The following is a 16,616-nucleotide window of genomic DNA, read 5'->3' as shown; positions in this document are numbered from 1 at the left end:
TCTGGTGGTAATTATGATGTGAACAAAAAGAAATGAAGCAATACATATGACACTGATAAGCCAGCAGAAAAGTGTTTTGTTAACCTATAGAGCAAAGTGATGGTTCAGAACCGCATTACAAATTCAGTAACCTTGGAATCAGCTAATTGCTTGACTGGCGTTGTGCCGGTTGCAAGCTGCAGGTCATACTATAAATCAGCTCCAATATACTGTGACTGACTAATTCTTCAGATCTGTTACTGATTGTGATGGACACTGCTTTAGCCATTTCAGATTGTATGTTTAATTCAAAGCAATAGCAGACTGAAATGAATAAATGTTGTAGCTCAGAAGACAATCTGAATGGATAATGAATCACACTGTTATACAATAACTCGGCTGTGCCTGAACCAGTGATCTTCCTGCTCACTGTATAGCATCAGATTATTATTTTCTGTAAATTTCATCACTTTTATTTTTATTGTTTCATCCCATAAATGGTTTTCCCTGTATTGTACCAAGAATACATTAAAGCAGTTTATTTTTATGTTTTGATTTGAATGAGTTTCACTGACAAGCCCAACGAGAAATGATCTGTTTTTAGTACTTTAAAAAACTGGCATGAGACCATTTAATGTCCTTTCTCAACATTGCTACTGAACTATTTTTGAATAAGTTTAACCTACTGATGTGAAAGTGCCTGGTAAATGGCTTTTAACTAATATCTTAATGGATTTGAATAATCAATCTGAGTCTACAGATAGTAGAGTGATCGCTGCAGAAATCATTGCAGTGCTAAGCCATTGCCACTAGTGGGCAGAAACACTCCTGTAATCAGAAATCTCCCAACAGATTTTCACATATTGCTCGTGTTCTGGCGAGGGGACTTCATATAAAGTAATTAATGTCAAAATATGTCAGAAAATATGTCAAAGATTCCATATTATCTATGTAAAGCCTCAAACTGGATAATTTGACCTCAGACGTTATAGACATTGGATTTTTTTATAGATAAATTTTTTTTTGTTCAGAGATTAGACATTAAACAGACAATAAAAGTTCAAAAGTAGAGGTGAGGGGGAAAGTAGGAGTAGAGTGAACACACTGTCAACACAAAATTATTCAGCCTTGGTTCAAACATGCTTTGGGAATGTCACAGTGTCATCTTGAATATAGAGTTTCAACAACACCCTTTGCTCACAGCTCAGAGCAACACTGGTGCAACTGTCAGTGCTACAAAACAAATTAATTATATACTACATGCTATTATTCTAACTATGGGCTTTAATAATGAAAGAATATACATGCTTATTTTATTTAGGGTTTGGTTTTAAGCTGACATTTTTTTTTATTGTATAAGTACATAGCTGTAAAAAGACACCAGATATTTTATCACAGTTTGATAATGATGACAGAACTTGCTTATCATTTCAATCTTTAAGAATACATTATTATGATTATTTCAAATAAATTCTGTTTTTGAACTTTCTATTCATCAAAGAATGCTGAAAACTGTATTTCTGAATATTTATATTTGTGTAACACTGAAGAATGGAGTAATAGCTGAAAATTCAGCTTTGCCATCACAGGAATAATCACATTTCAAAATATATTAAAATAGACAACAGTTTTTTAAAACTGTAAGAATATTTCATAATATTAGTGTACTGTAATCAAATAAATGCAGCCTTGGTGAGAATAAGAGACTTCTTTCAAAACTATTACAAATCTTACTGACCCCAAACTTGTGAATGGTGGTGTCTATAGACAGACTGGGCTAGTCTATATCATAAAAAGGATTCAGGGGATCCTGGTGTGACCTGATGTTCACCTGCACTACTAATGACTGTTATTGTCTTACATCACTGACAAACTATTTTCCTGTTTGACTCTGTAAAGCTGCTTTGACACAACCAGTATTGTATAAAGCACTATACAAATAAAGGTGACTTGACTTGACTTAATACACATTGGATAAAAACTATCAGGACCCCATCATGAGATGTCCGTGTAGCCTCGTGGTTCTTGGAAAGGAACCCCATGTCCTCAGATGCCTCACTTTATATTCTGCATGAATGGAGCTCAGAGAAAAGCCATCAGCCAGACAAGCAGGTACACTGGAATAGGCAGCCCATTTTAGGGTTATGCTGGGTTACTAGGACTAACAAACACCATGTATCCTACCCAATTCCATCCACTTGGAAGCATATTAACGTGGTTCTACCCTGCTTACCTGCTTACGTTAGTGGTACTGAGCTTGAAAAAAAACTTCATCATGGATTTCAGTAAGAGAGGGATGTTTAAGTTAACAAAACAAACGAACAAAAAAAAAGCTAGTGAGTCGGTTTTGGAAAATGCGATGTGCTTGTGTGCCTATTTGTGGCCCTCCTATAATTAGCCTTCATGGCCACGCAAGCTGCAGACTGACTGGAAACAGCAGAGACTTATGCCCCACTGCACCACCCTAGGAGTCCAACAGCACAGAAAGAAAACACTGAGCTTAGAGCGCACCCCTGAGTGTCCAAGTAAAGACAAAAACGTATGAGGAATCTACTTCTGGGATGCTGGCTCTGATGACAGAGGAGTCTTGCTGGTCTCCTTAACTTTCTAAGTTTGTGAAAACAAACTCTTTTGCGGTTTCTTGTTCACAGACTTTAGGATTATATGGATATAAGCAGCTAACTTTGAGTGAATGCATGTGTGGACACTTATAGACTAAGAAGATGAGTTCCAGAAGGCTGATGAACCATTCGCTCTCGTGTGATGGAAGGTCTTACTACGGTGGCAGTGATATCAGCTCTCAGAATAGAAGGGCTGGCTTTAGGAGCTACTTGAGCAGAGTCCGATCTGAAAGCAGGTACAGGTTTCTGATTCCTGATGTAAAATACATTAAATGCATAACTGAAGGTAGCATTAAATGCTTAAACATCATGGCTTTCTGTCCTAACAAAGCAGACAGTTTAAGGGCTGGCAATCAGAAGGTTTCTGGTTTGATCCCTGCAAGGAGTGAGTCATGAGCCATCACTATTGTGCCCTTGTATATAGCAACCCAGACTGTCCCTGTAATATGCAGATAAAAGCATCTGTTAAATTACTACTTTCTAAATATACATTTTTATAGTGATTGTTATAAATAATGCAATAGTGCTTAAACAACATCTAAATAGATAGGCCTACATAAACAGTACATAAATAATGCATACTAAAAGCCATCATCTACCTCAGAGTATGAATGAATTCAACCTTACATGACGTTTAATTCTGAACAAACAAAATAAACAAAATGTGTTTACCTAAAATGCAGAGTGATTCAAGGATTCTGTTTCCTCACTGAGAGAAGATCGTTTTCTTACTTTACTGCCAATAGTTCAGAGCTCCACCACTGGTCTGTCTGACTCTTGAGAATCTTGTGTGAAGGTCATAATGTTATAAATAAGTAGTCTGCCCTGCCAGCCTCAATAAATGTCTTTTAATATTTACCAGTGCCCAACTTACTACAGCAGCAACGGTTTGCATTATATAATATGCATTATAATTTACTATGGAGATTTCACTTTTTTGTTATATTTTTGGCAATTACAGAATTTCCAAATAGCCTATAAAGAACTTCATGTACTTTAATAAAATAGACCTGAGTGCTAGAGTTTCTGTGTGATTTTGGACATCACTAAAGCAAACTTGTGCGCATGGCTTATAGATTCTTGTGCTTGCTTCATCTTTGCTTAGCTATACTGGCCATAGATTCTCTCAGTGCTTGCGTTTGCTTGTTCCGTTCTTTTTTTTCTTTGCCTGGGTTCCTGGATTTCTCCCTTAGTCTTGCCCCTTTTTTTTGATTCTGTCTGCCGATCGTCGACCTACGCTAGCCCTAGGACTATTCTTGTGCTTTGCCCGCCATATACCTGTTTGTCTTTGTTTGACCCTGCCTGTTATGACCACGTCTCTGTCTTCTCCAATAAAGAGCTTGCGAAAATAGCCTATAAAGAACTTCATGTACTTTAATAAAATAGACCTGAGTGCTAGAGTTTCTGTGTGATTTTGGTCATCACTAAAGCAAACTTGTGCGCATGGCTTATAGATTCTTGTGCTTGCTTCATCTTTGCTTAGCTATACTGGCCATAGATTCTCTCAGTTCAAGCAATCCAGGTAAAAAGAACTAATCAACTTAACAGGTTGACATACTTACAGCCTTTCAGTAAAACTATACACTAGCAGAAGCAGATGTGTACTTCAAATCCTAAAGTGCTAGATTTTTTTTGTTGAGCTGACAGTGTTTGTCATCTCAGCAGGGATGATGCATGGGTGTTTCTTCAATTTAAGGCACTTTTGTCTCTGTAGACTTTAAATAAAGTTCTCATACTAGTTTAATTTGTCCACTAACAATGATTAACAAATACATACATACACAGGAGAAATTAGTTTTGATTATTGATTTTTCATGAAAATGCTCACAATTTTTATTTACACCTTATCTTAAATGATTAATTGTTTAACAAAATAATGTAGTGAAAATTATGATGCTGTAAATTTTACGTTAATTCACATAAATAATAAAAAATTACAGCTTGATCATAAATGATGTACAGTAAAAATATTTTGCCCATAAGGTATATTTATTTTAATTTTTATCACATTTAACATATCACATTTAATTTGCTCCTCACTGACATATTTGTCTAGAAATAAAATCTATAAAAATATTAGTAAGGCATTTCAACATGAATGACTGATGAAAATATGAAATGTTTGACTTCATATAACAAAAATAAAAGGGGACATAGAAATGGTAAAGTTGAAGAAACACCCAATTGTTTATTTTAATATTGTGTCTGACCTAGCTAATATTAACATTGTAAATCATATTTTGTATGAATACTAACAACAATGATGACAGTGATGTCAGTGCTCTGCTGAAGATAATGCAAATTATTAATACAAATTTATTATGATTTTTGCCTTTTTAGGAGCAGTGTCATGGCCCAAATAACTGTGGAGATACAGCCAACATTTGAGACCACATTAAAATCCAAAGCTGTGTCTGAAGACACTGTGTGGTCTCAGGTATCCCATCAAAGCAAGTGAATCCATTATGGAACATTATTAAAGTTGTCCAAACTTCCTGTTCACCAGTCTTTAATTTTAACCGTCACGTTTACAGGGTACCCAGTCCCTGAGGTGATATGGTACAAAGATGATATACAGATACTGTGGCCTTCCCAAATATGAAATTTCATGTGATGACAAGACACACAGACTCCAAATATACAAGTATGCTCTTTTCTGAGAAACATTTTTCCTTGTTTTGATTATTGTTTAATGAACATTTAACTGTGTGTATTTCTATCTTAGCTGTACTCTGGAGGATGCTGCAGTTTACCAAGCATCAGCACAGAACAGTCGAGGCATCATGTCATGTTCAGGAGTGTTGGAGGTGGGAACAATTAGTGAGTACAAGATTCATCAAAATTACTTTGCAAAGCTTAAACAGCGAAACAAGAACCGCCGTCATGAGCAGGAGGAGCCCCGCAATACAGGCAAAGAGAATGTCCCAGCAGCTCTTGAAAACGTCAAGATGAGCAGTCCTGAAAGAGCCCAAAGGAAACGTAGGTCCCCCATGGAGACCAGAGGGGCTGTCAGTCCTTCAGAGGCAAAAGCCATGGAGGTGGATGCTCTCAGTCAAACACCTCCAGTTCAAGTGTTAGCAGCAGCATCTGTTCATGGAATCTCCAGCTCTGAAATGATCACAAACAGAGACAAAGACGGCCAGGGACTAACATATATCCATGATACTGTGCATAATGCCTCCAGCAAACAGACTACTGAGCATTACGTCAAGAAGAAGAAGATCAAAATCTCAACAGATGCAACAGAGAGAATTAAGAAAAACAGACTGCCTGGAAGAAGGGAAGAGACGATGAATAAGAGTGGGGCTTCCATTGAGAAGATGGAAGTACAGAACGCGGTCGCTCAGATCACTTCTGTGACTGAAGATGGAAACAAAATGGACACAACAGAAACAAAAAAGAGTGAAAAACTCTCAGTGAAAGCAAACAAAAGTGGCTCAAAAGAATCAAGGAGAGCTCATGGTGCTCAGATTGCCTCAGTGTATGAATCTAGAAACAAAATGGACATAACAGACACAAGAAAAAGTGAAAAACATCAGTAAACATGAACAAAAGTCCCTCAAAAGAATCAAAAAGAGCTCAGGGTGCTCAGATCACTTCAGCAACAGAATCTAGAAACAAAATGGATATAACAGAAAAAAAAAAAAAACAGTCAGAGAAAGTGAACAAAATTGTCTCAGAAAAACCAAAGGGAGCTCAGGGTGTTCAGATTGCCTCAGTGACTGAATCAAGAATCAAAATGGACATAACCACAAATAAGAATCAAAAATTGTCAGTGAAAGAAAACAAAAGTCCCTCAGAAGAATCAAAGAGAGCTCAGGGTGCTCATATTGCCTCGGCGACTGAATCAAGAAACAAAATGGACATAACAGACACAAAAACGAATGAAAAACAGCCAGAAAAAGTAAACAAAAGTGCCTCAGAAGAATCAAAGAGAGCTCACCATGTCTCAGTGACTGAATCTAAAAACAAAATGGACATAAAAGTCACAAAAACGAATGAAAAACAGTCAGAGAAAGCAAAAGAAAGTTCCTCAGAATCAAAGAGAGTTCAAAAGCCTATTACAACGGAGAAATCACTGCCATTGAAGGTTTCCATGACAATCCAGACAGACAAGGTGGTTAAAAGCACAAAGCTAACTGAATCATCTGACAAAGGGACATCAAACATCCAACTTCAAGCTCTAGATACTATCAAGAACTGTAATCCAAGACTTATAGACAACAAGCTCATGGATTTTGATGACCATGGAAATAAAACACCAGTAGTACATGTGTGAGGATCTTTCCTCATTCCAATGGTGGTGGGAATGACATCAATGTGGACACAAGGCTGAGGAATGCATCTGCATGCTCTGAAGCTTGGTGAGTGTTTCCTCATGCTCTGGCCATGACCTCATGTGAGCGTAATGTTCCCAGTGGTAGTGAGACCAGTAACCCCCCCTCAGTCACAATCATAAACTATAAATAGAGCGGCAAGCATGACTTTGATGATGTGACAAGACCCATCTTATATGACACAGAAGTAGGGTAACAGACAATGATAATATTCCCATTACGCACATTGTGGCTCCAGAGCACATGGAAGTATAGAGATCCTCAGATCCATCAAATGTGTTTGCTGTCCCTAATCACCTGTTGCTATGACGTTTTAAAAGTAGATACAAAATATAACTTTACTGTGTAAGCTGTAAGTTCTGTGGACAGACCAGCTGCTCTCCTTTTAATATCTCACATTCCCCTCTGATCTCATAAAGCCTTAAAATACTCTCTAAATATGGGCAGTGCTTCTGAGCTTCCCCAAGGCAATAGATGCTAAATAAGAAACAAAGATAGACCTAGTCAACTGAAAACAGGTGGCTTCTTATTCTAACTTGTAATCATATAATTCTTGAATTCACATTTTTTACTATGGGGTCTGTCAAATAAAGTAATGTTGAATCCATTTATTTTCTCTTGTTTTTCTCTTATCCTAGCTAAATGAGAGATAATCAAGTGATAATATTAACCGAGGTTCAGCTAACACAATGATCTGTTGATTTTAGATTAATGACTGAGGTGCTAAGTGGCAGAATCTTCCTGCAGATTTACAGTGTTTAGGGATCTGGCATTAGTACAGTCCAGTTGAACCAGTATATCTGTTTTAAATGTGTGTGTGTGTGTGTATATATATAGATTCAGACACTGATGAAAACAATGAAGAAAATTCTGTTCTGTTCTTTTACTGTTTCTCATGTTTTTCCAAACCTGTAGACATTAAAACAGAAAACAGTTATTTTAAACTGTAAAAATATTTCACAATATTACTGTTTTTACTGTATTCTGTATTTTTTCAGCCAAGTGAGAAAATTCAGACACCTTCAACATTTCATAAATTTTCACAGTTTATTCGCTATAGTTTAGAAAATGGTAATAAAAAATGACAAGAACTCAGAGTTAAATTGTGTCAGAACGAATTCATCTTGATAATGTCAGATAACACAGGTCAAAGTGTCAATAGTTTTTGGTCCCAAATTTTTATCAGTTCTACTAGTAGTTCACTGTATGAATAATTTCTGGGTATAATATGTCACAGTTTACTTTGTTTTGCTATCCTCACTTACATAAATGAACTAGTGTCCTGCACCCACTAGTAAAACATATCAAAAAATTATATCTGGTGTCTGAATAATTTTTGCTTTGACTGTATAATTCTAGGATTGATTTATGATTTATTGTTATATGAAGTCAAACATTTCATATTTTCATCAGTCATTCATGTTGAAATGCCTTACTAATATTTTTATATTGATTTTAGACTGCAGGTGATACTCAAACTCAACCCACAGAGCCACCAATTTGTGGAGACATTCCTCCTTTTCAGAAGGAAGCGTCCATGGATTTAAAGCAGCAACCCTCATTGATGCGTGAGGTCACTGCGAGTGTTACGGAAACACTCAGTTCCTGCCACCTTGCATCACAGGGAAAGAAGCTGAGAACAGGTGATCAGTCTGTCGCATCAACAAAGAGCAGTACACTTGTCACTGAGCCTCCAAACACTCAGCCGAGTGAGAAAATCTCCTCAGGTCATGTTTCACAGATGCTTCAAGGCGGCAGGGTTACAACAGCTGTGAGTTCCTCATTGGGAGATGACACATTAGATAACATGTTTGAGAAGGACAGCAAAGCTGAAAATCAACTAATCAAAGAGTCTGACAAACTCAAAGGTGAAACAAAACTTGCATCCACGGCTTTGAATAGTATGGAAGAAAATGAGATAAAAATCATCAATACAATTGTGCACGTATAGAACAGTATTTCTAAAGAAAAGTCAAAGGCAAACTCAAACCATTCCACAAATCAAGTCATTGTCACAGAATCTGTACAAATTCACATGACAAATTCACATGTGGTGCAACCACAGACCATGAATGACTCCTCAATCTCTAATGTTCAAATGAAAGATAATAAGGCCCAGGAGTGTCAGAACGCCTCTTTTGTAGCTACAGTCAATGTTGCTAAAATGGACATACAGGAACAATCTAATGTAACCATATCTGAACTACCCAAATCAACTTATCACAAGATGCAAAGTTACTCTAAAAAAATGCAATGATCATTCTGGCCCCTCAACATTACTCTCCCAATATTCAAAAGTTTTACCCACAGAATTTACCATTCCTGCAATATATATTACAGATGTGGACAGCACATCTCAAAATAGTGCAGAAACAGAACACACTGTAGATGCTGTTGAAATCAGAACTGAAGCGAATGCAGTAACCTCTATTTTGACAAACAGCAACACTGTCAGTCAAATAGGTAATATATCTGATTGCACAGACACCACGAACAAAACCACAGCTGTTTTGGAATCTGAAGGTCTGTGTGATGAAAAGTTTGATCTTTCCCTGCATTCACAACCCTCTGAAATCAACAAGCCTGATCAACAGCCACTAAGTCAAGAAAACCTGATTCAAGGACCTGAATCATCAAGTCATTGTGTCACTGAGAATGTTGCATCAGACGTAATTAGATTAAAAAAGGTCACTATGCAACGTCACAATGCTGACAAAAGTATAAAGAAAAATGAAGCTGATTTAACTGAAATTAGTCATCTTACAAAAACAGATCTTAATCTGAAAACTTCATAAAACAATTGAAGTTGGCTGCATTGAACCTTGAGAGGTCAAATCAAAGCTCCACCAGAGCCAAGATAAATGCTGCACCACATATAAATGCGAATGACGGTGAGGAAGTAAATTCTGCAGTGATACATCACGCTACCTGTAAGGTAACTGTTCCACCGAAGACTACAGACCAGGTCTTCAACTCCACTGCTGCCCACAGTGAGCTTGCCACAAGGACCGATCAAAAGAATACATTCCCCATGATTAAAATAGAGAAGAGTGAAACTGGAATTGCCGTATGTCTGGAAGAAGCAAACAGAGATTCACTTCAGGGGGACAAATTATCTTTGAAAACACAACCTGCATCTCCATTACAATCAGTCAGTAACTCACCATTGAAGACATCATTGGAAACACACTCCCCTCATCTTACCCGGAGGATTGTCCAGGCTGATCTCCCCAAACCTACAGGGAATGAGAATGTTAAGCCCAAATCAACAGAGAAAAACTAAGAAAACCAATTCAAAGGTAAAGACAGCAAGGAATTGACACTGAGCACACAATTATAGCAGTTATTTTCCGTTAATAACATAGACTAGTGGTTTACAATTGACAGAAAAGCTGTGTGCTTGATCATAGAACAATAACATGTGTAACATCAATTAGCATTCATACATTAGGACACACTTTTATTGCGTTTTATGCATTACCTAGGAATCAAACTCATGGCCTTGGTGATGCTAGTACCCTTTGCCTTTGGAAACTGTGTATCTCACCATCTTGGCTCTTTGTTTGCCCCCTTTATCCCCTTTTCTCGCTCTCCCTACCTGCAGTTCCTCAGGTTATCCGTAAAATCCGACCAGAGGTGTTTGATGCTTCTGGACATCTGAAACTCTGGTGTCAGTTTTTCAACATAGTAAGTGACTCAACAATAAAATGGTACAAGGATGAAGTGGAGATCACTGAGATAAAGAGAAGGTACACACGCAATCTTTTGAGTTCTCTTTCAAAGGTTCACTCAACGCCGCGTAGCTATGATGCAATGGGAACGCCACTTGGGTGTGCCGATTGTCTGAAGCCTGTATGGAATCATACCAATTCATTGGCTGATGGTGCGGGCACCACCCCGACGTCACTACATCACCCACTCTCATACTAGCGACCGCGCCATCTGCTACTCAAATTGTCTTCCTTCAGAAATGGTCGTTTAGCCCTTCAGAAGCAATATATCTGGCCTGTGTTTCGGCTTATTTCTTTGAGTTTCTCTTTTGCACTTCAGTGACTGCATTCAGTGGAACCTCGTTTCTCCTTGCGGTGAAATGCTATGGAGTTTCGTCGCTGCCAGCCGCTGTGCCGAGACTGTTCTCACCCCTTAGAAGAGCGTTCTCACCCCTTCTCAGCCAACCATTTTCTTAGGGGTCCAGCTCAATTCTGTTTCGATGCAGGCCCGTTTGGCTCCTGCTCGGATTTCTAGTATCAAAACGTGTTTGGCCCGCTTCAAGCTAGGCCATCATGTTTCAGTGATCACATGTCGCAGACTCCTGGGTCTTATGGCAGCGGCCTCTTCTGTGTTGTCCCTGGGGCTGCTTCATATGAGGCCATTTCTGTGGTGGATGAAGTTCATCCCTCGTGGCTGCCCACCTACCTACTAAGAGTATCGCACAGTTGTTTTCACGCCCTCTCGACATGGCGGGACCCTCTCTTTCTTCAGCAGAGAGTCAAGATGGTTGCTGTTTGCTGTCACCAAATGATTACGACGGATGACTCCCTAACTGGTTGGGGCGCGGTCTTCGAGGGCAGACCGGCGTCTGATGTCTGGATGGGAGAGTTTCTCTCGTGGCACATAAACAACCTAGAGCTGTGAGCCGTCTTCCTGGCCCTGGTGCATTTCCTCCCAATTATGACGGGTTGCCATGTGATCGTCAGAACGGACAACATGGTGGTAGTGTCTAACATAAACCGCCAGGTACAGGCATGCGCGCTGCCTCCTTCTTTGGGCTCAGGTCGGGGGACTGGATGCTGAACCGCCAGACGGTGGCTCAGATCTGGGATCTTTTCGGCAGCACGGAGGTAGATCTCTTCGTGTCGCAGGAATAGACCCAAGATCCCCTTCAGTTCTCCCTATGTCACCTGGCACCTCTGGGGATAGATGCTTTTGCTCACCCATGGCCGGATCTGAGGCTGTAAGCATTTCCACCAATCAAGTTGATTCTGGCAGTCTTGTGCAGAGTGTGGGAGTTCGGAGTCCGCCTCCTGTTGATAGCCCTGTTCTGGCCATCCCAGACGTGGTTCTTGGAGCTAGTCTCCCTTCTAGAACACACCCCATGTGAGATTCCAAACAGGAAATACCTACTGTCTCAACTTCAATTTTTTGAGTTGTGGTGTTCGGCTCATGCAGTGGACCCAGTCAGCTGCCCAATTGGTTCAGTGCTGGACTTTCTGCAGGAGAAGATTGTGGCTGGATAGGCTGCTACCTCCTGGAGAGTAAGTTGCAGCTATCGCTGCTCGCAGGTATGTGGACAAAGTCCCCCTAGGTAGACATCATTTGGTCTCTTTGTTTATGTGTGGGGTTAGGTGTTTGAGTGTTCCTTCCTGGGACTTGTCTGTCGTCCTGGAGGACTTATTGGAGTCACTGTTTGAGCCTTTGGAGTCAGCTCCTGAACAGCCAATGAATTGGCGTGATTCCATACAGGCTTCAGATAATCGGCACACCCAAAGGGGCATTCCCATTGCCTCATAGCTATGCAACGTCTCATTCCCTATTCAGAGAACATGGGTTATGCAAGTAACCCGAGATGTTTTACTGACCCCTAAGTGGTATTCAGCGCCCAATATATTATATCCAATATAATATGTCATTGGTCTGTCAATGTCATTGTCTATTGGATTTGCTGGTCTGTTTGAGTCAGTGTTTTCTGTACCGTATCTGCTGGAATCCACCACGGTAAAATAAATAATTTACCTGGGTTGTGAGTCTGTAGTCTGAAATGTATATGATGACATCTGTGTACCGCGAAATAATACAAAAACACGCCTTTCTATTGTGTTGTCCTAGCACACATAAACAACAGTGTGTGTTACGATTCACAAACACAACTCCTAAGATCTGGTTCATTGCAGTGAATCAGAAACATATAGCGATGTAGTCTGATTTACACCAACTAATGACTCTTACGAGCCGGTTCTTTGTAGTGAATCAAATACATTCAATGCAAACTTTGCAATCCAATTCACAAACAAATTAGCCTTAAGACTCGATTCTTTTAATGAATTGTTCAGAAGGGCAAAGCCTGAATTTTTATTTGTGCATCCTCGGGTCTCAGCTCCTCCCCAGTAGGATGCGAAAGAAAGATGAAAGAAAAGAAAACGAGACACCCATAGTATAACTCGTGGCCAGTTTGGATCTGACTAATCCCTCACTGAATAAATCACTGAATCCATCAGAGTGACTACTCAATCAATATGACTCACATATTAAACTGCATCATATCATTCAGTGTAACATTCAGTCTCGAAATATAAGAAAATGTAAGGAAATTTTAGATTTTTTTAAAAAGATTTGTGAAACTTTGACGTATCATTACTGACTGGTCGTTATGTCATATTTGCAAACGTGCAATATTATTATCTGTATTATTATAAGCTGAGTGTACCTGCAGCTGGTGTTTTGTTTTGTTCTCTGTTCTAGTGCAGGAGACGAGACTCAAGTGTGCTTGGCTATTATACAGATGTCCAAAAGAGACTGGTGTTTACAGATACACCATCACCAATGAATATGGCAAAGATTCCACAGAGTATCTTCTCAGTGCAGAGTGTAAATCTTTTTTTCCCGTTCTCCATGTTGTCTTTCTAATATGTTCTTTTGTGTGATTTATCCAACAATTTGTTCTAGAGAATTTGTTCTAATTGTGACAGCATTTTGTGTTGTCTATTGCATCTGTTGACAGTTCTGTCCAATATGTTCCTAAGTGAGGAGCTCCAGGAAGGTAGAATAGCAGCTGTATAGTGCTTTCAGTCTTTTTTTTACCCCCGAATACCTACATGTAAATCTCTGTGCCTTTTACAATTTCTCTCTTTCTCTTTTTATATGCAGTTGGGGAGGAGATTGAGATGACTCCTCTGATTTTCCGTAAAGGTCTTGCTGATGCAGGCTCCTGGGGCTCAAAGTTCTACGACCATATCACAACAGAAGAATCTCAGGTCGGACTGGGATGTGAGCACAAAACCAGACGGCTTATAGTCACCTACGTGTTAGATCCTGTGTTTGAGTCGGGCAGCTCATGTTTTATGATAGTACGAAGCCCTATTGCATATGAGAGCAGAGAGGAGACTGTTTTGGCTGAAAGGAATCTTCAAATCACAAAACAGGTGACAGATGTTTCAAATTATTTAAACATCTGGGGAAATTTGTAACATTTCTCAAAGTTAAGTTGCTATACTTTTATCCCTCACAATATTTATCATTTCTTCTCAACACATTTCTAATTTATAGGACTGTAGAATTCAGAACATGGCCAGAGAGTACTTCAAGATCTTTGCTACGGAGACGAAAGTGATAGAGAGCTTTGGTGCAGCACTGGAGTAAGTGAGATTTTTTCCCCTACTAAGCTCGGTGCGAAGCACATGATTTTATTGTAGCTTTATTGTAGTATATCAAGGTCAACGAGCATATGAGGATGCTAGTTGATCCCGTGTGTTGTTACTGTGACTGTGTATATTTTCAGAGTAATCCCTCTATACTTCATGTACTGGCCAGCAAGAAGCATTACTTATGCAACGGTAGAGGCAGAGCTTAAGGGTGTCTATTTGCGGTATTGTGGACTTGATCGAACCGGGTCATTGGTTTTTAATGAGAAGTTAGAAGTGGCACAGAAGTGTTCTTGCCTCCAGCACTGGATTCACCAGTGGACCAATGGAAACGTGCTGTTCTCCAGACTTGAGGGTAAATTTATAAATCAAAATAAAAAAGTATCCAAATCAAATTATTCTTCATGTATTTGCACTATTTCTAATTCAAATGATGACTCTGATTCTGTTGTTTTTCTTTCATGTTGCAGGAGTTGATACAATACTGACAAATATCGGAGTAGCAGTCAGGTTAACTTTAACTTTTAATATTATTTTACAGTATTGCTGTTTTTATGGTAATTTCGATCAAATACATGCAGTCTTGGTGAGCACAAAGATACTTTTTTCATTAGAGACCAAACCCAAACTGAATGGTATTATATGTTATTTATTTGGTTTAAACCAGGGGTTTCCTACCCTGCTCCTGAAGAGCTACCGTCCTGCAGATTTCAGTTCAAACCCCAATCAAACACACCTGAACCAGCTAATCAAGGTGTTCAGGGCTACTTGATAATTACAGACAGGTGTGTTGGATCAGGGTTGGAACTGAAGTCTGAAGAATGGCAGCTCTCCAGGAGCAGGGTTGGAGATCCCTGGTTTAAACACTAAGGAATATTTAAAGTGCTGTAATATTATGCCGTAAATTTGTGATCCGTTCATGATGTTTTTTTTTTTTCTGATGCAGGCATCAGGGGTTTCCTTGCGAGACTAATCCAAAGGTTTTTGAGCAGTTTCAGATTCAGCATCAGTGTAATTACTTCTGTGGTCTCTTAAACCTCAAACCTCTCAAAGCCCCAGAAACACTTCAGACTTCAACCAGACCCAGGGGCTCAAGCAGCCCGCTACTACAACGAAAAACAGCACCCAGCTCCTCCAGTCCCCAGACCCCACGCAAGGCCACAAAGAGCCCCAACGTATCCCGCAAGCTGAGCCCACAGACATCCACGTAATTCAAAATAAAGTAGACCATATACATAGGGAAAAAGAGAGGTCTGTCTGTTATTGAATAGGTTGCTTACTTATCTGCAGTTAAGATGCAGCTGCACTTACTACCCGAATGTAAGGAAAGAAATAATAATTCTTTTGATAAATGCAACATTTCAAATGAAATATGTAAATCCAGAATCATTACCTAATCTTCTGTTGCAGTGCTTTTAATAGAATTCATTCTGTAATCCTCAGAGGTTTTTGAAAGGGCATTGTCTAAATGTGTGTGAAAATGTCAAGTGGAACTGTAGCACTACAAACTTTGTATTACCTCTTTGTTTATTTCTAAAGGAAGTACAGTGCTGTTGGCTGACTAGCTGTTTGTAAACAGTAATTTAAAAAAAGTATGAATTTAGTTTGTTATAAATGACCTTTTATTGTATGAGAGCATATTATTTCCATTTGGTTGTGGATTAACATGCATAATACATATCCTGAAAATGTAATTTGAATTATAATATTTAACTTTAAGAAACACTGTAAGCTATTGAATGTTGTCCATTAAAATTGTACATATTCTCAAATAGTTTGTGTTCCACAGAAGAAAGTTATATGGGTTTTACACAACGAGGGGGAGAAAAAAGAGAATATCTATGGCTGACCTGAGCTTGACACGAGAGACATAATGCAAACGCAGAAACTGAAGATAACATTATTTAAATAATGACATGACTTAAATGTTGAGTTGACATTTGAAATTTTAATTTTGTCTATTGTGTCTTCCAATCTTATCTCAGATATCTTATCTCACATTGCATTACTGGATCATTTGAACTAACATGCAGGTGATCAGTCTGTAAATTTGCCTTTGGTTTAGATGAAAAGGAAAACGAAGCCATCCAAAGAGTACATAGTATGTCTTATTACTTAAAAGGAAAATGTGTTAATTTAATGTCATATGTTACATCTCATGTATGAACACTGGTGGTCACAAAATGGAATTAACACCTTGTTTATGAGACAAGCTTGTTTACAGCTATAGTAAAGCTATTGCTTTAACAGGTTTTATCACCGTGACAGTCATGACGTAGGCCTACATCACAATGGGCCCCAGAACCTGATATTAATGACCA

General features: G+C 38.9%; 1 pseudogene; it reads left to right on the top strand.

Moving 5' to 3' along the window:
• The first annotated feature begins 5,064 nt into the window (after positions 1–5,064).
• Positions 5,065–16,020, top strand: LOC107741426 (alpha-protein kinase 3-like; annotated as a pseudogene).
• Positions 16,021–16,616: the final 596 nt, after the last annotated feature.

Source organism: Sinocyclocheilus rhinocerous, unplaced genomic scaffold (assembly GCF_001515625.1).
Source record: "Sinocyclocheilus rhinocerous isolate Xijiao unplaced genomic scaffold, SAMN03320098_v1.1 scaffold1007, whole genome shotgun sequence".
In the NCBI taxonomy this organism is placed as follows: Eukaryota; Metazoa; Chordata; class Actinopteri; order Cypriniformes; family Cyprinidae; genus Sinocyclocheilus; species Sinocyclocheilus rhinocerous.
The sequence above is the reverse complement of the archived record's forward strand: the minus strand, read 5'-3'. Positions and strand labels throughout refer to the sequence as shown.